This window comes from Mytilus californianus, unplaced genomic scaffold (assembly GCF_021869535.1).
Source record: "Mytilus californianus isolate M0D057914Y unplaced genomic scaffold, xbMytCali1.0.p SCAF_6, whole genome shotgun sequence".
Classification (NCBI taxonomy): domain Eukaryota; kingdom Metazoa; phylum Mollusca; class Bivalvia; order Mytilida; family Mytilidae; genus Mytilus; species Mytilus californianus.
In genome coordinates, this window is record NW_026262712.1 from 37,551,170 (window position 1) to 37,568,355 (window position 17,186).

Here is a 17,186-nt window from a genome sequence, read left to right on the forward strand (position 1 = left end):
CCTGAGGTGATGTCACATTCGAGAAAAAAGAGGAAGGGTTTTTGGATAAGACAATCGGAACATGTCCATCTTCATCTGTGAAACAGATATTCCATTACGGCCAAACCATTCGTGATCGCGTTCGTTAAATGGGAGGAATTCAGCTTTACCATTTAGAAGCCTTAGTTTAATAGCTTTCTTGTAAGCAGCAAACATATATTAAGGAAATCCTGATACGAAACACAAGCTACGGAATATCGTATCAACTGGGAAATAAATCCATCATATGCAGGCGAGCTAAGTTTGTCATCAGGACCAGTATGCTATTTTCTTATCTTTGGTTTCACATCCGTCATCCGTCATTGCAATTATAAAAATCTTTCTCAGAGAATCAAATCTCTAAATCTTGTCATTAAATTTCTCAAGGCAATTAGTATCAGCACAACTAACATTGACATACGTAGTCAGAAGGTAAAACTGATGAAAAAGGTAGCTGCAGGTGTTGAGGATTATTCTTTTCAATCTCATGATAAACACATATCAAGAGAGAACATTGACATTCCATAGTTGTGTAATGAGCTGCTTTAAATAATATCTGACTTACGTTGTGGTGAGGGCCGTTCATCATTGTTAACTATTTGAGAACATGTCCCATTTGTTTCTGATTTAGGCGTAAGAGCAAAAACTGGTGGGCTGGAATTTTGCAGAAATCTTTGCCGATCATATCGTTTTATTGAGATATGGAAAGTGACATGATTGCTAATGAGACAACTATCCACAAAAGAACAAATGACGTAGATGTTACCAACCATAAATTCTTTTGAGTGCATTTTAGCCTCAAGCGTTAACTGTTCCCGTTGTGTATACCATCTTGGATGGATCATAAGAAAGAAGTGCCTGTTTAATACACAAGTATTTTAACATTTTCCTTTTTTGGGCGAAAGGGGGAGGGGGACATATATCGCCGTGGATTATTTTATTATCATTTGAGTACGCTCTATTGCAAATAGATTAGACATAAAACATGTTTTCCACATAATAATGTGATTATAATAACGATAAGAAAAGGTGGAAATGAAAAAGGTCTATTGATTAATTCAAAAATAAAATGGAAAAGTCACGTTTATTAACCGGTTTCTTAAAACACCGCAATTGCTTTGGCAAAGGATTGCCTTTGTGCACAAAGAATCACAATATAGCACAAAGGACCACAAAGACGTGTAATAAGATTAAGTAGGACATACAGTTGTTCATATATAGGAGAAAAGGGTAATTTTATGCAAAAAATAAAAAATATTTTTATTAAATACTTGCGCTAAATAAGCTGAAGATTTGCAAAACCTGTTGTAAAATCGGTACCAGAAATAAACAATTTAAAAAGTAAAATCACAAAAATACTGAACTCTGGGAAAAATTCAAAAAGGAAAGTCCCTTATCAAATGGTAAAATCAAAAGCTCAAACACATCAAATGAATGGATAACAACTGTCATATTCCTGACCTGGTACAAGCAATTTCTTATGTAGAAAATGGTGGATTGAACCCCTGGTTTTATAGCTAGCTAAACCTCTCACTTGTATGACAGTCGCATCAAATTCCATTATATTGACAACGATGCGTAAACAAAACAAACAGACACACAATAGGTAAAAATGTCAAAAATAGGGGTACTGCAGTCAACATTGTGTTATCATCTTAATCACTATAAAAACAAACAAATGTAACAAAAAAGTACATAAAGGTATACATCAAATTTAACATCCTAATTTTGTTTTTTTATTATACGATTTTATTTATCTATGTATAATCCACCAATAAAGGATGGAAGGTTTTAAGTACTGGCCTAGAATCGCTCGTCTGACGTCACACAGATAGATATAAAATAATTTTGTCGTTCAAAGTATGACGGGATACATAAGTACAGAGTCACGTCAAATGGATATCACAAAAAAACAGACTTGACAGTAAAAGTAATATTAATAAAATAAAATAATTTTATCGTTCAAAGTATGACGGGATACATAAGTACAGAGTCACGTCAAATGGATATCAGAAAAAACAGACTTAAACTAAACTACACAAAAAACCAGTAAGATATCGTTTCATCTCGGCCTCTAGTAAGTGTTCTACAACTAATCTTTCAGTGCTTTTAACAAGTTCCTTAACTACTATCAAAGAGCTTATCATAAACTATTGTTATAAAATAAATGAAAATAGTGGAATTAACTACTTTTGGAGTGTAAAAAATTCATTTGATGTTTTAAATAAATTACGTGCTTTTGATGGTCCTTTTGATTCTGTTGACAGTTTTGACTTTTCTACTCTTTACACTACACTTCCATACAATCTTATCAAACAAAAATTTGACTATTTAATTAAATGGTCGTTTGGTAAATCTGAATGCAAATATATTTGCTGCAACTCATTTGAAGCCTTCTTCTCTAATGAGAAAGGTTAATATGCTAGATGTACTTACTAGAGGTGTGATGAGATGATTGAAGCTGTTAATTTTCTTCTTGATAATATTTATGTACGTTTCGACAGCAAAGTTTATCGACAGGTTGTAGGTATTCCTATGGGTACTAATTGCGCCCCTTTAATAGCAGACTTGTTTTTGTACTGTTATGAATCACAGTTTATGACCAAACTCGGAAAAGACCCGTCTAAATTGCATTTAATTGATAAATCCAACAACACTTACCGTTATCTTGGTGATATTTTTTCGTTAAATAATCAAGAATTTTCTCAATATACTGCCGACATTTACCTAAAGGAACTTACTTCAAATAAATCAAATTTAAACGGTAACAACTGTCCTTTCCTAGATTTAGATATTTCGGTTTTACACGGGATACTCCACACTAAAATTTACAACAAAAGGGACGATTTTCGTTCCCTATTGTTAATTTTCCCTTTTTGGATGGTGATGTTCCTTTGGCACCATCTTATGGTGTTTATATTTCACAACTCGTTCGCTATGCCGGCGTCTGTTTTGACGTTTTTGATTTTAACGAACGTAATCTATGTATTACTGGTAAATTATTAAGCCAGGGATTTCGTTACCACAAATTACTTAAAACCTTTATTAAATTCTTCCACAGATATAAAGATTTGGTTTTGAAGTTTGGTTGTACCTGTAGAAAACTTATTTCAAACCGGATTGCACATCCTCATTTTTACGGCAATAATGTTTACCGTGCCCGGAAATTTAGAAACGACCCTGGTAAACTTATCGATCCTTTAAATAAACTTATTCTAAAAGGTTACCGATTCAACACTGTAATTAGATCATTAAATATTGTTTTTATTGGTACTAATATTGATTTTGTTATCAGTAAATTAAAAGCAAAATAAATGTTATTGTTATATACATATACACATTCATGGATCTACAATCTGTCGATACCTGTATCTTGGCATTGCACAAGGTCATGTTTTTCTCTGACTGTTTATGACGTCTTTACACTAAATCCATTGGATGTTGGATGTGTACGGATTGATAATTTAGTCTTAGATGCATGATTTCTTTTATTAGTTGTTAGTGGCTTTGAACTAGCTATCAGTAACTGCGAGTACTCTCAGATCTGTACTTAGTGTCTTTTTTTTGTTTGGATGTAAAAGTACCCGGCCACGTCCACTTGTATTTGTAGTATTTGTATTTTTATCCATTTGACGAGTAAAGCCTCTTTCAACTGATTTTTATAGTTCGTTCTTATGATATACTGTTACACCACTGTCCCAGGTTAGGGGGAGGGTTGGGATCCCGCTAACATGTTTAACCCCGCCACATTCTGTATGTATGTGCCTGTCCCAAGTCAGGAGCCTGTAATTCAGTGGTTGTTGTTTGTTTATGTGTTACATATTTGTTTTTCGTTCATTTTCTGTACATAGATTAGGCCGTTAGTTTTCTCGTTTGAATTGTTTTACATTGTCATTTCGGGGTCTTTTATAGCTGACTGTGCGGTATGGGCTTTGTTCATTGTTGAAGGCCGTACAGTGGCCTATAGTTGGTAATTCCTGTGTCATTTGGTCTCTTGTGGAGAGTTGTCTCATTGGCAATCATACCACATCTTCTTTTTTCATATTAACAGTAAAAGTGATATTAATAAAGACAAATAAAAGAATACTATAACACGTTATTAAGATGATAAACAACGTCAGTACGCAGAATCTATACTTCAAGACAATCGTGTATTATTTCTGAAGTTGACAAAGACAATATTATTTGACACTTTGTCCATAGGAACTACAACATACTTATCATGAAGAGATGATAAACATGTCACAGCCTCTTTGTCTCTGAAAACAGACTTTTTAAATTAACCTCGGGAACCTAGTATTTAAACTAAATGTGTCAGGTAAAGTAAAAAAAAAAACTTTCAATATTTCAATGCATCCGCAGTACTTTTCAGTTATTTCTTCAAATTAATTAAAACCCGGCCATGTATAAATATTTGATTTATAGGACTTAAGGGTGTTAAAAAAAATCATAAACTATCTATCTTATGTCTACATTTCCTTATTGAAATTGAACCGAAATCGAAACACAAAATGAAATTACATTTTATTGCGAATCTTTGTATTTTGAACTTGTCAAGCGTCCGTCTTTTATATGTCACCAAAAAGCCTTTTTTTTGTGCAAAATGTTGATGTTTATCTCAATGGTAGAATAAATTACAAATAAAAGCTTTTATTTCTATAATAAAGTTTCATTTACAGCTAAATGGTTACAAAATCATTTCGTGATCAAATGGTGCAAATCTTGCTCATCCGGTTAACTCACATTTTTGTTTTCATATGATTGGAGCGTATCTTTTATAACAAGTTTGTATAAGGTCGCTAGAATTGTCTCATACTATCAGTACAAATATCTTATTCAGTTAATGCAAGTATTGAGGGTTTTCAGTCCCGCAAGTGAAGAAGATTTTGACAAGAAATACAGTCACATTAAATCAATTTTGCATGTTTTAAATTATCACACATTAAAAGCAAAAATGTATTTGTAAATAATTATTTATGCTTCAACAATTGCAAAGAAAACAAGCTTTCAAATTTGTGCCCTTGTACGATTAAAATTTAATAAATCTTCATTGAACATTGTTATAAAGATATTTTTGTACTTTGAAACGTCTTTTCAATAGATTTAATAAAAAGCTTGAGAAGTCTCTCCAATATATGTGCAAACAAATTAATTTAAGTAGTGTTTCGATCAGCGACTTCCTATCCGTTTGCCTACAAGGGTAGACTTTCTGACATTTGTGTGCAATAAATATATGTTTCTATGCTCTTATGTCAAATATCAGTATAGATATTTTGACTGAAATTTGTCATAAGATTTTCAAAATGTCAATATTTATTGATATCGAGTTTTAACTTATTTTTTTCCCAATTTAATCGTACGAAAATGTATCAATATATTCATTTTATCTCTATTTTCTGCTGGTTCATTTCATTAACAAAATTATTTTCTTTCTTTAAACATGTCGTTAAATAGTGCGTTAATTAAATAATATGCGCCCAAATTGATATGTGTATGATTTGATATCTTCCATATTACTATCAGTCGGGACAAAAAGTTGTACACAAGTTGTACATGTATATTACACCGGACATCATTCGTTATGTCATGCTTAATAAATTTTACCTGTGCACACCTGGTTCACTCAGCAGGGAAGCGCTGTATGGATATCCGCATTGCGTATTGCTGAATGCGTAAGGTCGTCTTGAAGTCGTTAGATGTGCCACTTTTACACGACCTCTGGCAATAATTTAATAAGCCATGCATCCGCATGTACGTTTCGACAGCAAAGTTTATCGACAGGTTGTAGGTATTCCTATGGGTACTAATTGCGCCCCTTTAATAGCAGACTTGTTTTTGTACTGTTATGAATCACAGTTTATGACCAAACTCGGAAAAGACCCGTCTAAATTGCATTTAATTGATAAATCCAACAACACTTACCGTTATCTTGGTGATATTTTTTCGTTAAATAATCAAGAATTTTCTCAATATACTGCCGATATTTACCTAAAGGAACTTACTTCAAATAAATCAAATTTAAACGGTAACAACTGTCCTTTCCTAGATTTAGATATTTCGGTTTTACACGGGATACTCCACACTAAAATTTACAACAAAAGGGACGATTTTCGTTCCCTATTGTTAATTTTCCCTTTTTGGATGGTGATGTTCCTTTGGCACCATCTTATGGTGTTTATATTTCACAACTCGTTCGCTATGCCGGCGTCTGTTTTGACGTTTTTGATTTTAACGAACGTAATCTATGTATAACTGGTAAATTATTAAGCCAGGGATTTCGTTACCACAAATTACTTAAAACCTTTATTAAATTCTTCCACAGATATAAAGATTTGGTTTTGAAGTTTGGTTGTACCTGTAGAAAACTTATTTCAAACCGGATTGCACATCCTCATTTTTACGGCAATATTGTTTACCGTGCCCGGAAATTTAGAAACGACCCTGGTAAACTTATCGATCCTTTAAATAAACTTATTCTAAAAGGTTACCAATTCAACACTGTAATTAGATCATTAAATATTGTTTTTATTGGTACTAATATTGATTTTGTTATCAGTAAATTAAAAGCAAAATAAATGTTATTGTTATATACATATACACATTCATGGATCTACAATCTGTCGATACCTGTATCTTGGCATTGCACAAGGTCATGTTTTTCTCTGACTGTTAATGACGTCTTTACACTAAATCCATTGGATGTTGGATGTGTACGGATTGATAATTTAGTCTTAGATGCATGATTTTTTTTATTAGTTGTTAGTGGCTTTGAACTAGCTATCAGTAACTGCGAGTACTCTCAGATCTGTACTTAGTGTCTTTTTTTTGTTTGGATGTAAAAGTACCCGGCCACGTCCACTTGTATTTGTAGTATTTGTATTTTTATCCATTTGACGAGTAAAGCCTCTTTCAACTGATTTTTATAGTTCGTTCTTATGATATACTGTTACACCACTGTCCCAGGTTAGGGGGAGGGTTGGGATCCCGCTAACATGTTTAACCCCGCCACATTCTGTATGTATGTGCCTGTCCTAAGTCAGGAGCCTGTAATTCAGTGGTTGTTGTTTGTTTATGTGTTACATATTTGTTTTTCGTTCATTTTCTGTACATAGATTAGGCCGTTAGTTTTCTCGTTTGAATTGTTTTACATTGTCATTTCGGGGTCTTTTATAGCTGACTGTGCGGTATGGGCTTTGTTCATTGTTGAAGGCCGTACAGTGGCCTATAGTTGGTAATTCCTGTGTCATTTGGTCTCTTGTGGAGAGTTGTCTCATTGGCAATCATACCACATCTTCTTTTTTCATATTAACAGTAAAAGTGATATTAATAAAGACAAATAAAAGAATACTATAACACGTTATTAAGATGATAAACAACGTCAGTACGCAGAATCTATACTTCAAGACAATCGTGTATTATTTCTGAAGTTGACAAAGACAATATTATTTGACACTTTGTCCATAGGAACTACAACATACTTATCATGAAGAGATGATAAACATGTCACAGCCTCTTTGTCTCTGAAAACAGACTTTTTAAATTAACCTCGGGAACCTAGTATTTAAACTAAATGTGTCAGGTAAAGTAAAAAAAAAAACTTTCAATATTTCAATGCATCCGCAGTACTTTTCAGTTATTTCTTCAAATTAATTAAAACCCGGCCATGTATAAATATTTGATTTATAGGACTTAAGGGTGTTAAAAAAAATCATAAACTATCTATCTTATGTCTACATTTCCTTATTGAAATTGAACCGAAATCGAAACACAAAATGAAATTACATTTTATTGCGAATCTTTGTATTTTGAACTTGTCAAGCGTCCGTCTTTTATATGTCACCAAAAAGCCTTTTTTTTTGTGCAAAATGTTGATGTTTATCTCAATGGTAGAATAAATTACAAATAAAAGCTTTTATTTCTATAATAAAGTTTCATTTACAGCTAAATGGTTACAAAATCATTTCGTGATCAAATGGTGCAAATCTTGCTCATCCGGTTAACTCACATTTTTGTTTTCATATGATTGGAGCGTATCTTTTATAACAAGTTTGTATAAGGTCGCTAGAATTGTCTCATACTATCAGTACAAATATCTTATTCAGTTAATGCAAGTATTGAGGGTTTTCAGTCCCGCAAGTGAAGAAGATTTTGACAAGAAATACAGTCACATTAAATCAATTTTGCATGTTTTAAATTATCACACATTAAAAGCAAAAATGTATTTGTAAATAATTATTTATGCTTCAACAATTGCAAAGAAAACAAGCTTTCAAATTTGTGCCCTTGTACGATTAAAATTTAATAAATCTTCATTGAACATTGTTATAAAGATATTTTTGTACTTTGAAACGTCTTTTCAATAGATTTAATAAAAAGCTTGAGAAGTCTCTCCAATATATGTGCAAACAAATTAATTTAAGTAGTGTTTCGATCAGCGACTTCCTATCCGTTTGCCTACAAGGGTAGACTTTCTGACATTTGTGTGCAATAAATATATGTTTCTATGCTCTTATGTCAAATATCAGTATAGATATTTTGACTGAAATTTGTCATAAGATTTCAAAATGTCAATATTTATTGATATCGAGTTTTAACTTATTTTTTTCCCAATTTAATCGTACGAAAATGTATAAATATATTCATTTTATCTCTATTTTCTGCTGGTTCATTTCATTAACAAAATTATTTTCTTTCTTTAAACATGTCGTTAAATAGTGTGTTAATTAAATAATATGCGCCCAAATTGATATGTGTATGATTTGATATCTTCCATATTACTATCAGTCGGGACAAAAAGTTGTACACAAGTTGTACATGTATATTACACCGGACATCATTCGTTATGTCATGCTTAATAAATTTTACCTGTGCACACCTGGTTCACTCAGCAGGGAAGCGCTGTATGGATATCCGCATTGCGTATTGCTGAATGCGTAAGGTCGTCTTGAAGTCGTTAGATGTGCCACTTTTACACGACCTCTGGCAATAATTTAATAAGCCATGCCAATTTATTAAATAAGGGATGAATCTAGAATGAATAAAATAAAATTGAAAATGGAAATGGGGAATATGTCAAAAAGACAACAACCCGACTAAAAAGCAGATAAAAGCTGAAGGCCACCAATGGGTCTTCAACACAGTGAGAAAATCCCGCACCCGGAGGTTGTCCTCAGCTGGCCCCTAAATAAAATTGTGTACTGGTTTAGTGAAAATGGACGTCACACTAAACTAAAGTATTTTTTACCGTATATATGGCACATATACTTAATCTATATTATTCATTTGACAAGAAATGGAACTTTGATATGTCGTGCTTGTTATGGGACATTGTGATATTTATATATCAAGTGGTAATTTGTATCGAGATGCTGTAAAGATGGCGTCATTGTGAAGATTGGCAGTTGGATTTATTTCTATTTTGATCACTTATCCAGGAGAATAAAACGTTTATATCAATTATTGTATGCTTATTTCTTACGAATAAGCATAATATTAATTTTTCATTTTATGGCGAAGTTTCCTTAATCCGGAATCATAAACATCATAGGACTAAAGCTTATCATTAATGCCTTAACCCCGATCCATAAGCACCTACTATGACTATTTCATATCTGCAATGTCTAAACTCAGATTCATGAACACCAATAGTGCTAATTGTTTTAATCACCAGAAATAAAATCATAAATCATTGACTTAGTAAATAGCGATTGATTTAGAATTTATAGAAAAGATTTTACTTTGGAATATCTCGGGTTTAGCATTTAGAGGGAAATAATTAAACAATTCTATTTAGCTAATCACATGAATTGGTCGTCTTTGAACGTGGAAACATCAGCGTGGTTGATTTTTTATACCAATAAGAAAAGGGGGAGAGGTTCGAAAGTCTACGATTGTGGAACCGTCCGTTTCTGTTTTTATGAAATATAAGATAGAATCGAGGATGAATAATGTAAAATTTCCTATATCAAACATATAGACATATACATCATAAAGTGAAAGTAAATTTGTCTAATCATGAATAGCCAAGTCTTTATTGAAATTACAACCAATCAATATTACTCTTAAACATGTATGTTACAAACCTTAGTCAATGTCTGTCAAATGTTATTCTTTGTGTTTATTTCAATATTATTGAACAAAACACGACTGGTTTACGTGCTGTTTATTCCTTTTTGTCACGTGATGAATATAGATACATTTATGAACTGGCGGTATATATGAAATTCTTATACTAAACGATATGAAGACGCTCATAATTCTGTTTCTATTCTAACTGTGTTTTAGCTAACTTTTTTGTGATACGTTTTTTTTTTTACTGTTTGCTACGTTCATTTAATATTTCAAATGTTTTTTATCAGAAAAGTTTTGTTAATTCTTTGTCACCAATACGTTTAAATACCACTTCGTTTTATATCAATTTGTTCTATTTGTACCCTTTAAGGTTCATCATATCCTTTTGGCAAATATGGCCGTATTTACGTCACAAATTTTATTCTAAGTACAGACAAACCTGTGCACCTTTTAGAGTTTTAAGGCATGACAAAACTCGATAAATACATTTTAAATGCATTTTATATTACAAAAAATTATAAATTTTTATAGATTTTCAAATTCCTTTTTTTTCCACAGAATGTGCCAAAATAAAATTAGTTCGGAAAAATGTTAGAGATGTTCCCCTATGTAATCATATAAGTGACTTGTTTATACTGATATTGACAATACACGGACAATAGACTCATGTACAAAAATAGGCCCTCAAAACAGTGTAATTACTGGACCGTATCAAATAAAATTCAGGAGTTTGTATGTTTTGGCACTCCTGTGGAAACGAAAAAAAAAAAAAGGAATCTCAAAATCAAAGTAAGTTTTCCTGAACATGAAATGCATTTGACCTGTCCTTTACCTTTTTGCACGGTTCATTGAACAAATGCTAAAATTTTCCACTTACTCTTTTTCTCGGACACTATAAGAAATATAGCCTTTGTATTTGGTGTATGTAATGATCGATAGAATGGCTTGTCTGCCTGTTTGATTTCATCTTAACTGGACCTCATGGTCATGGTTTTATTGTTCAATGTAAATTTTACATTGTTTTTGCCATTTCATATATAATATAAGCAAAAAGTAAAATAACAAAAATACCGAACTCCGAGGAAAATTCAAAACGGAAAGTCCGTAATCAAATGGCAAAATCAAAAGCTCAAACATATCAAACGAATGGATAACAACTGTCATATTCCTGACTTGGTACAGGCATTTTCTTGTGTAGAAAATGGTAGATTAAACCTGGTTTTATAAGTAGCTAAACTTCTCACTTGTATGACAGTCGCATAAAATTCCATTATATTGACAACGATGTGTGAACAAAACAAACAGATATAAAAATGTCGGCATTTACCTCAAAAGCTAACCAAACCTTTAAACAGACTTATTCGGAAGGGATACAGTTACCATACTGTTGTCAGATCATTAAGGATTGCATATTTTGGTATAACTATTGATTCACTCATAGGGTCTTTGCATCGGAAATAAACACATTTATTCTAAAACCAGTTGTTGGCATGATAAGGGTTATGTTCTTCTCATATATTCTATGATGACATGATACTAAACCCTAACGGGAGGGATTGTACCTAACTTTTATATGATGAAGACATAATCTTTCAATTAGTTTAATTGAGGTCTGGAGCTGGCATGTCAGTAACTGCTAGTAGTCCTTTGTTAATTTATGTATCATTGTCATTTTGCTTAGTTTCTTTTGTTACCTTTTCTGGCATTGGACTCGGACTTCTTTTAAACTGAGTTTTACTGTGCGTATTGCTATGTGTTTCTTTACTCTACATTGGCTAGAGGTATAGGGGAAGGGTTGAGATCTCACAAAACATGTTTAACCCCGCCGCATTTTTGCGCCTGTCCTAAGTCAGGAGCCTCTGGCCTTTGTTAGTCTTGTATGTTTTTTAAATTTTAGTTCCTTTATGTGTTTTGGAGTTTAGTGTGACGTCCATTTTCACTGAACCAGTACACTATTTTATTTAGGGGCCAGCTGAGGACCACCTCCGGGTGCGGGATTTTCTCGCTGCGTTGAAGACACATTGGTGGCCTTCGGCTGTTATCTGCTCTTTGGTCGGGTTGTTGTCTCATTGACATATTCCACATTTCCATTCTCAATTTTATAATAGATAAAAATGTCAAAAATTGGCGTACAGCAGTCAACATTGTTTTATAGTCTTATTCACTATGAAAACGAACAAATATGTAACAAAGAAACCAAAAAAGGCATATAGACAAAGCACATTAGCACAAATGAAAGAACGAATTTAAAAATTTACCATAGCACAATAACACAATGACGGGATGTATAAGTACAGAGCCACGTCATATGTAACAAAGAAACACAAAAAGGAATATAGACAAAGCACATTAGCAAAAATGAAAAACAAGAATACAAAAATTTATCATAGCACAATAACACAATGACGGGATGTATAAGTACAGAGCCACGTCATATGAAATAAAGAAACACAAAAAGGCATATAGACAAAGCACATTAGCAAAAATGAAAGACAAGAATACAAACATTTACCATAACACAATAACACAATGACGGGATGTATAAGTACAGAGCCACGTCAAATGGATATCACCAAAAACAGACTAAACAGTAAAAGTAATATTCATAAAGACAAATAAAAGACTACTATAACACGTTACTATGATGATAGATGAATTCAGTAAGCAGAATCTATACTTCAAGACTATCGTGTATTATTTGTGAAGTTGATACGGAATATTTATCAACATGGTCTTGGTACCTTCCGATGAACTTTTTTAAGAATAGGACGAAACTTTCTACTCAGATACTAGTGACGTTTTACACAGTCTGAGTAGCAGCTGCAAGCTCTTGAATACCGAATAAGTTGGGAAATATATATCCTATATGCAGGTGAAGTTGGTATATTGCTACTTAGGTGGGGGAAATTGATAATTTCAAAATTCAAATCGTCTCGTTTGTCATAGATTCTGTTACTGAGATGACCGCGTATGTCAAATTCAAGGTATAAGTAAAAAAAATGATGCGGAGGAAGCCGTGTCTGTTGTTTCTTTAATGTCTGGTTTTGGGGGATATATTAATGGAATCCAATCAGAAAAGTTTGGATTGTTAATGGAAAGAACATCATCAATATATCTGAATGTGAAATTAAATGATCTGGCTTCTTTGATCTTCTTGTTTTTTACAAGTCTCTGAAGGAACTCCGACTCATATGAAAATAAGAAGAGGTCGACAAGGAGAGGCGCACAGTTCGTTCCCATAGGAATGCCGACAATTTTTTGAAACAGACTATGTTGTTAATAAGAAACTCCATCTGATCACTTGTTCTTTTGTGTAGCATGTTTTACCTTTTTGTTCACTATTAACAAAATATGCCGTATGGTATCCCAAAGTAGTATATTTATAGCTTATGCTACCATTTTTATGTTGAAAAGCATTGTGAATTATTTCTTATAGACGATTTTTCAATTTCACACGGGGAATGGTGGTAGACAGGGTTGAAAAATCAAAAAAATTAATAGAGCTAATTTCAGAAAAAGATCGAGATTCAAAATTATCCAGAAGTTCTTTAGAGTTTTTTAGAGTCCATATATGGTTAATACCACTACGTGAGTAAACAGTTTCACAGTATTTCTGAAGACCCTCTTTCACTGCAGATAGATTTTTTGTCAATCTTTTGGACAATTCTTTAGTCGAACAGCCGGCAATGTACCGTTTTCGAACGGAATTTTGTGAAGCTTAGGTATCCAATACAAACGATTTGCTGTTCAATGTAATGTTCATTGAAGCCATGGAGGACTTATGATTCGCTAAAATCTCATCCTTGTCAAATGATGTGTTTTTGTATGTGGGATTACCTGAGTGCTCATTTATTCCCAATTCTTTTACAAGACACTCGTAGTAGTACGATTTATATACAAAGACAATATTATTTGAAGCTTTGTCCGCAAGAACAACAACATACTTATCGTTAAGAGATTAAAGACATTTCACAGCCTCTTTGTCTCTGAAAACGGACTTTGGTCGATCATTCACACAGTTTTTTAACTTATGAATGCGACGTTTTATCAGAGACCGGATTGTTTAGACCAATCCTAACAAAGTGTCCAGTTGAACTTCTTCTCGCTTAGCCCATGCTCTGGCGTAGTCCTCAATGGAATCCATAATTATCTTGAAGTTATGGTTCCAATTGATGTGTTTGGGTTCTCTAAACTTAAGGCCATGAGATATCACCTTTCGGAGATGTTTATGTTGAATTATGTTTAGATCCCAAGTAATAGCATGGCCAGAGGGGCTGTAAATATAAGGCGAGTGGGAACAGTCACATCATAGAGGGTTTTTTAGGAATTGTTCTAAATCAAGGTCCTGCAATGCTGCTTTTATAGTTAAATACTTTGAGTGCAATGGTTTTTGTGTAACTGTAGGATACAATAGGAAACGACTGATTTTGAAAATAAAGTTGAATTTTAGATGTTACCTCCTTGCGATGTAGAACGTTGCTGATGTTGATTGTCTCAATTCCTTTATTAGTAAACTGAATAGAAAGGAATTTCCTCTTTTCTTCATGTAAAGGATTTTCTCAATTCCTTTATTAGTAAACTGAATAGGAAGGAATTTCCTCTTTTCCTCATGTAAAGGTTCCGATCACGTTAAGTTTCAATTTTCAGTGATTTCTTAGCAAAAAAAGATGTTTCTCAAAATGTGTGATTTTGTTTTATATATAACTACGTTTAACCAAAATAAATTGTCCAATTTTTACAAACAAATTAGTATCTTCATTTAGATGAACGTAAGTAGACTGTGTCCATGGTAAAAAGTTTGTTTACAGAATATGTAATATAATATAAGAATACTTGATTTGGTTTGATAACTAATATTGTAAGAAGAAGTTATACTGTAAGAATCAGTTGTATTGTAAGAATCAGTTATATTGTTAGAACAAATAAATTGTTAGTAAAAATCATATTATATGAACAAGTAATATTGTAAGAATAAGTTTGATTGTACGATGAGGTATATTGTAAAATAAGTTATACTTTAAAAATAAGTTATATTGTAAGAGCAAGTAATATTTAGAGAATAAACAATTGATATACATATGACCCTCGTGGAGCAAAGTCAACTGAATATCTGTCAATCAATAATAGGTAAATTTAACTCATTTTCCCTTACCGTTAGCAAAAGACTAGACTATATTTAAAAAAATGAAGATTCTCAAAAATTCAAGAAAAATCTAAAAAACGCTGAATAATAGGATTGAATATTATATAATTTTTATTATGCTCCAGATTTTGTATGGGATATCTTTCAAATATCAAAGATAACTTTAAAAATCTAGACAGTTTTAAACAATCTACACAGGATCCCTATTCTGGTAAACAATACATTTAGAATTCGAAATTAATTAAATTTCTCTTTAACTTAATGACATATCTTTTGGATTTGTTAAGAAATGCTCTATATGATAGAATGTATTTTATCAATAAAATGTTAAGATATCTCATTAATTATATAAAATATCTTTAAAGATTTAAATGATATACAATTAATGCAATTGTATAAGATTTTGATAGCGGTAAAATGATATATTTCAAAGTTTATGGGATGATTCTTATATTTTATTGTATAAATTTTTTATATTTTATGTCGTATATTTAAAATGAAATAAAATATCATATAGGATAAGTTTTATAAATTTGATATCTTTGAATGATATGAAATATCTTATAACAAATAGAAGATATTTGACAAAGCGCATTTTTAATGTTGAATAAATTTACATTTTTGTTGATATGGCGTCCCAAAATAAAGTATTTAAAAAAGGTCAATTTATCACTTATTTTTTTTTTCAAATTTAGCGATAGGCTTAAAACATTGTTATATATACATGATGTATTTGGTACGTGTCATACATTGTTATTTGCTTTATTGTGCCATAGAACTTAAAGGTTCTGTTTTATGATAATTGTGTTAGCCTAGAAATTATTTTGAATTATTGACTTAGTAATCAACGATTTGATTTGGAATTCATAGGACACATTTCCCTCTTAGAATATCTAGTGATTATCAAAGCATTTAGAGGGAAAAAATGAGACTATTCTAACTGGCTAATCAGTCGTTTGAATTTGGAGACAATAGCACGATTGATTTTTATACCAATGAGAAAAGGTAGAGTGGTTCGAATGTCAACGATTTTTTAACCGTTCATTTTCTGTTTTCATGACGACTGTGATAAAATAACATTTCCTAAAAACATATAGACATACAAAGATTTGAAACCTGCATTAATTGATTGTGTTTTTCCACATGCAGATGAATCAGAGAGCGAAAGTAAATTTGTCTAATTACGAATAGCCCAGTATTTATTGAAATTTACAATCAATCACTATTACTTTTAAACATTTATGTTACAAACCTTAGACACTATCTTTCAAATGACATTCGTTGTGTACATTTCAATGTTATTGATCAAAACACGACTGGTTTACCTGGTACATATACCTTTTTTGTCACGTGATGAAAGTTTATACTCTTAAACCGGCGGGATTTATGATTTTTGTTATATTAAATGATATGAAGACGCCCAAAATTCTGTGTCTTTTTTTAAATGTATTCCATCTGATTTTTGTGTTACACTTTTAACTGTTTGATTCGTTTGTTTAATGTTTAATGTTTTGTTTTATTTTTCTTTCTTCTATGTTACTAATAAATATGAATAACACTTCGTTTTATATAAGTTGCAATACTAGTTATTTTTACATAAAAGAGTAATTGAATTGTTTTGTTTAAATAATTTTTCAATTATCAATTATCGACTTATTGTTCTCAATTTGTTACAAACTAGTTTTGAGTCATTACTATGTTTATCTGTTTATATGATTGTCAATTTGAACTTTGAAAAGTCTCACCGATTGCATGTAATTGTTAATGCCAGTTCTCTAACCATCAAAATTATGTATAGTCGTCGATTATCTTTAAATTTTGTGTACATGTTGATATACATGCAAAATGAAAGAAAAATATACCTGACTTTAAGAAAATAAATGACCATTACCATGGTTACCTAACAAATCATTTTGCTCCATTTTTGTGTAAGGCAAAAGTAGCTAACATGCGT

The 17,186-nt window shown here is 31.8% G+C and overlaps 1 protein-coding gene across 1 annotated transcript in view; it reads left to right on the forward strand.

Moving 5' to 3' along the window:
• LOC127705450 (uncharacterized) overlaps positions 1-17,186 on the forward strand; it is a 351,867-nt gene that overhangs the window by 276,447 nt on the left and 58,234 nt on the right. The window lies entirely within an intron of this gene.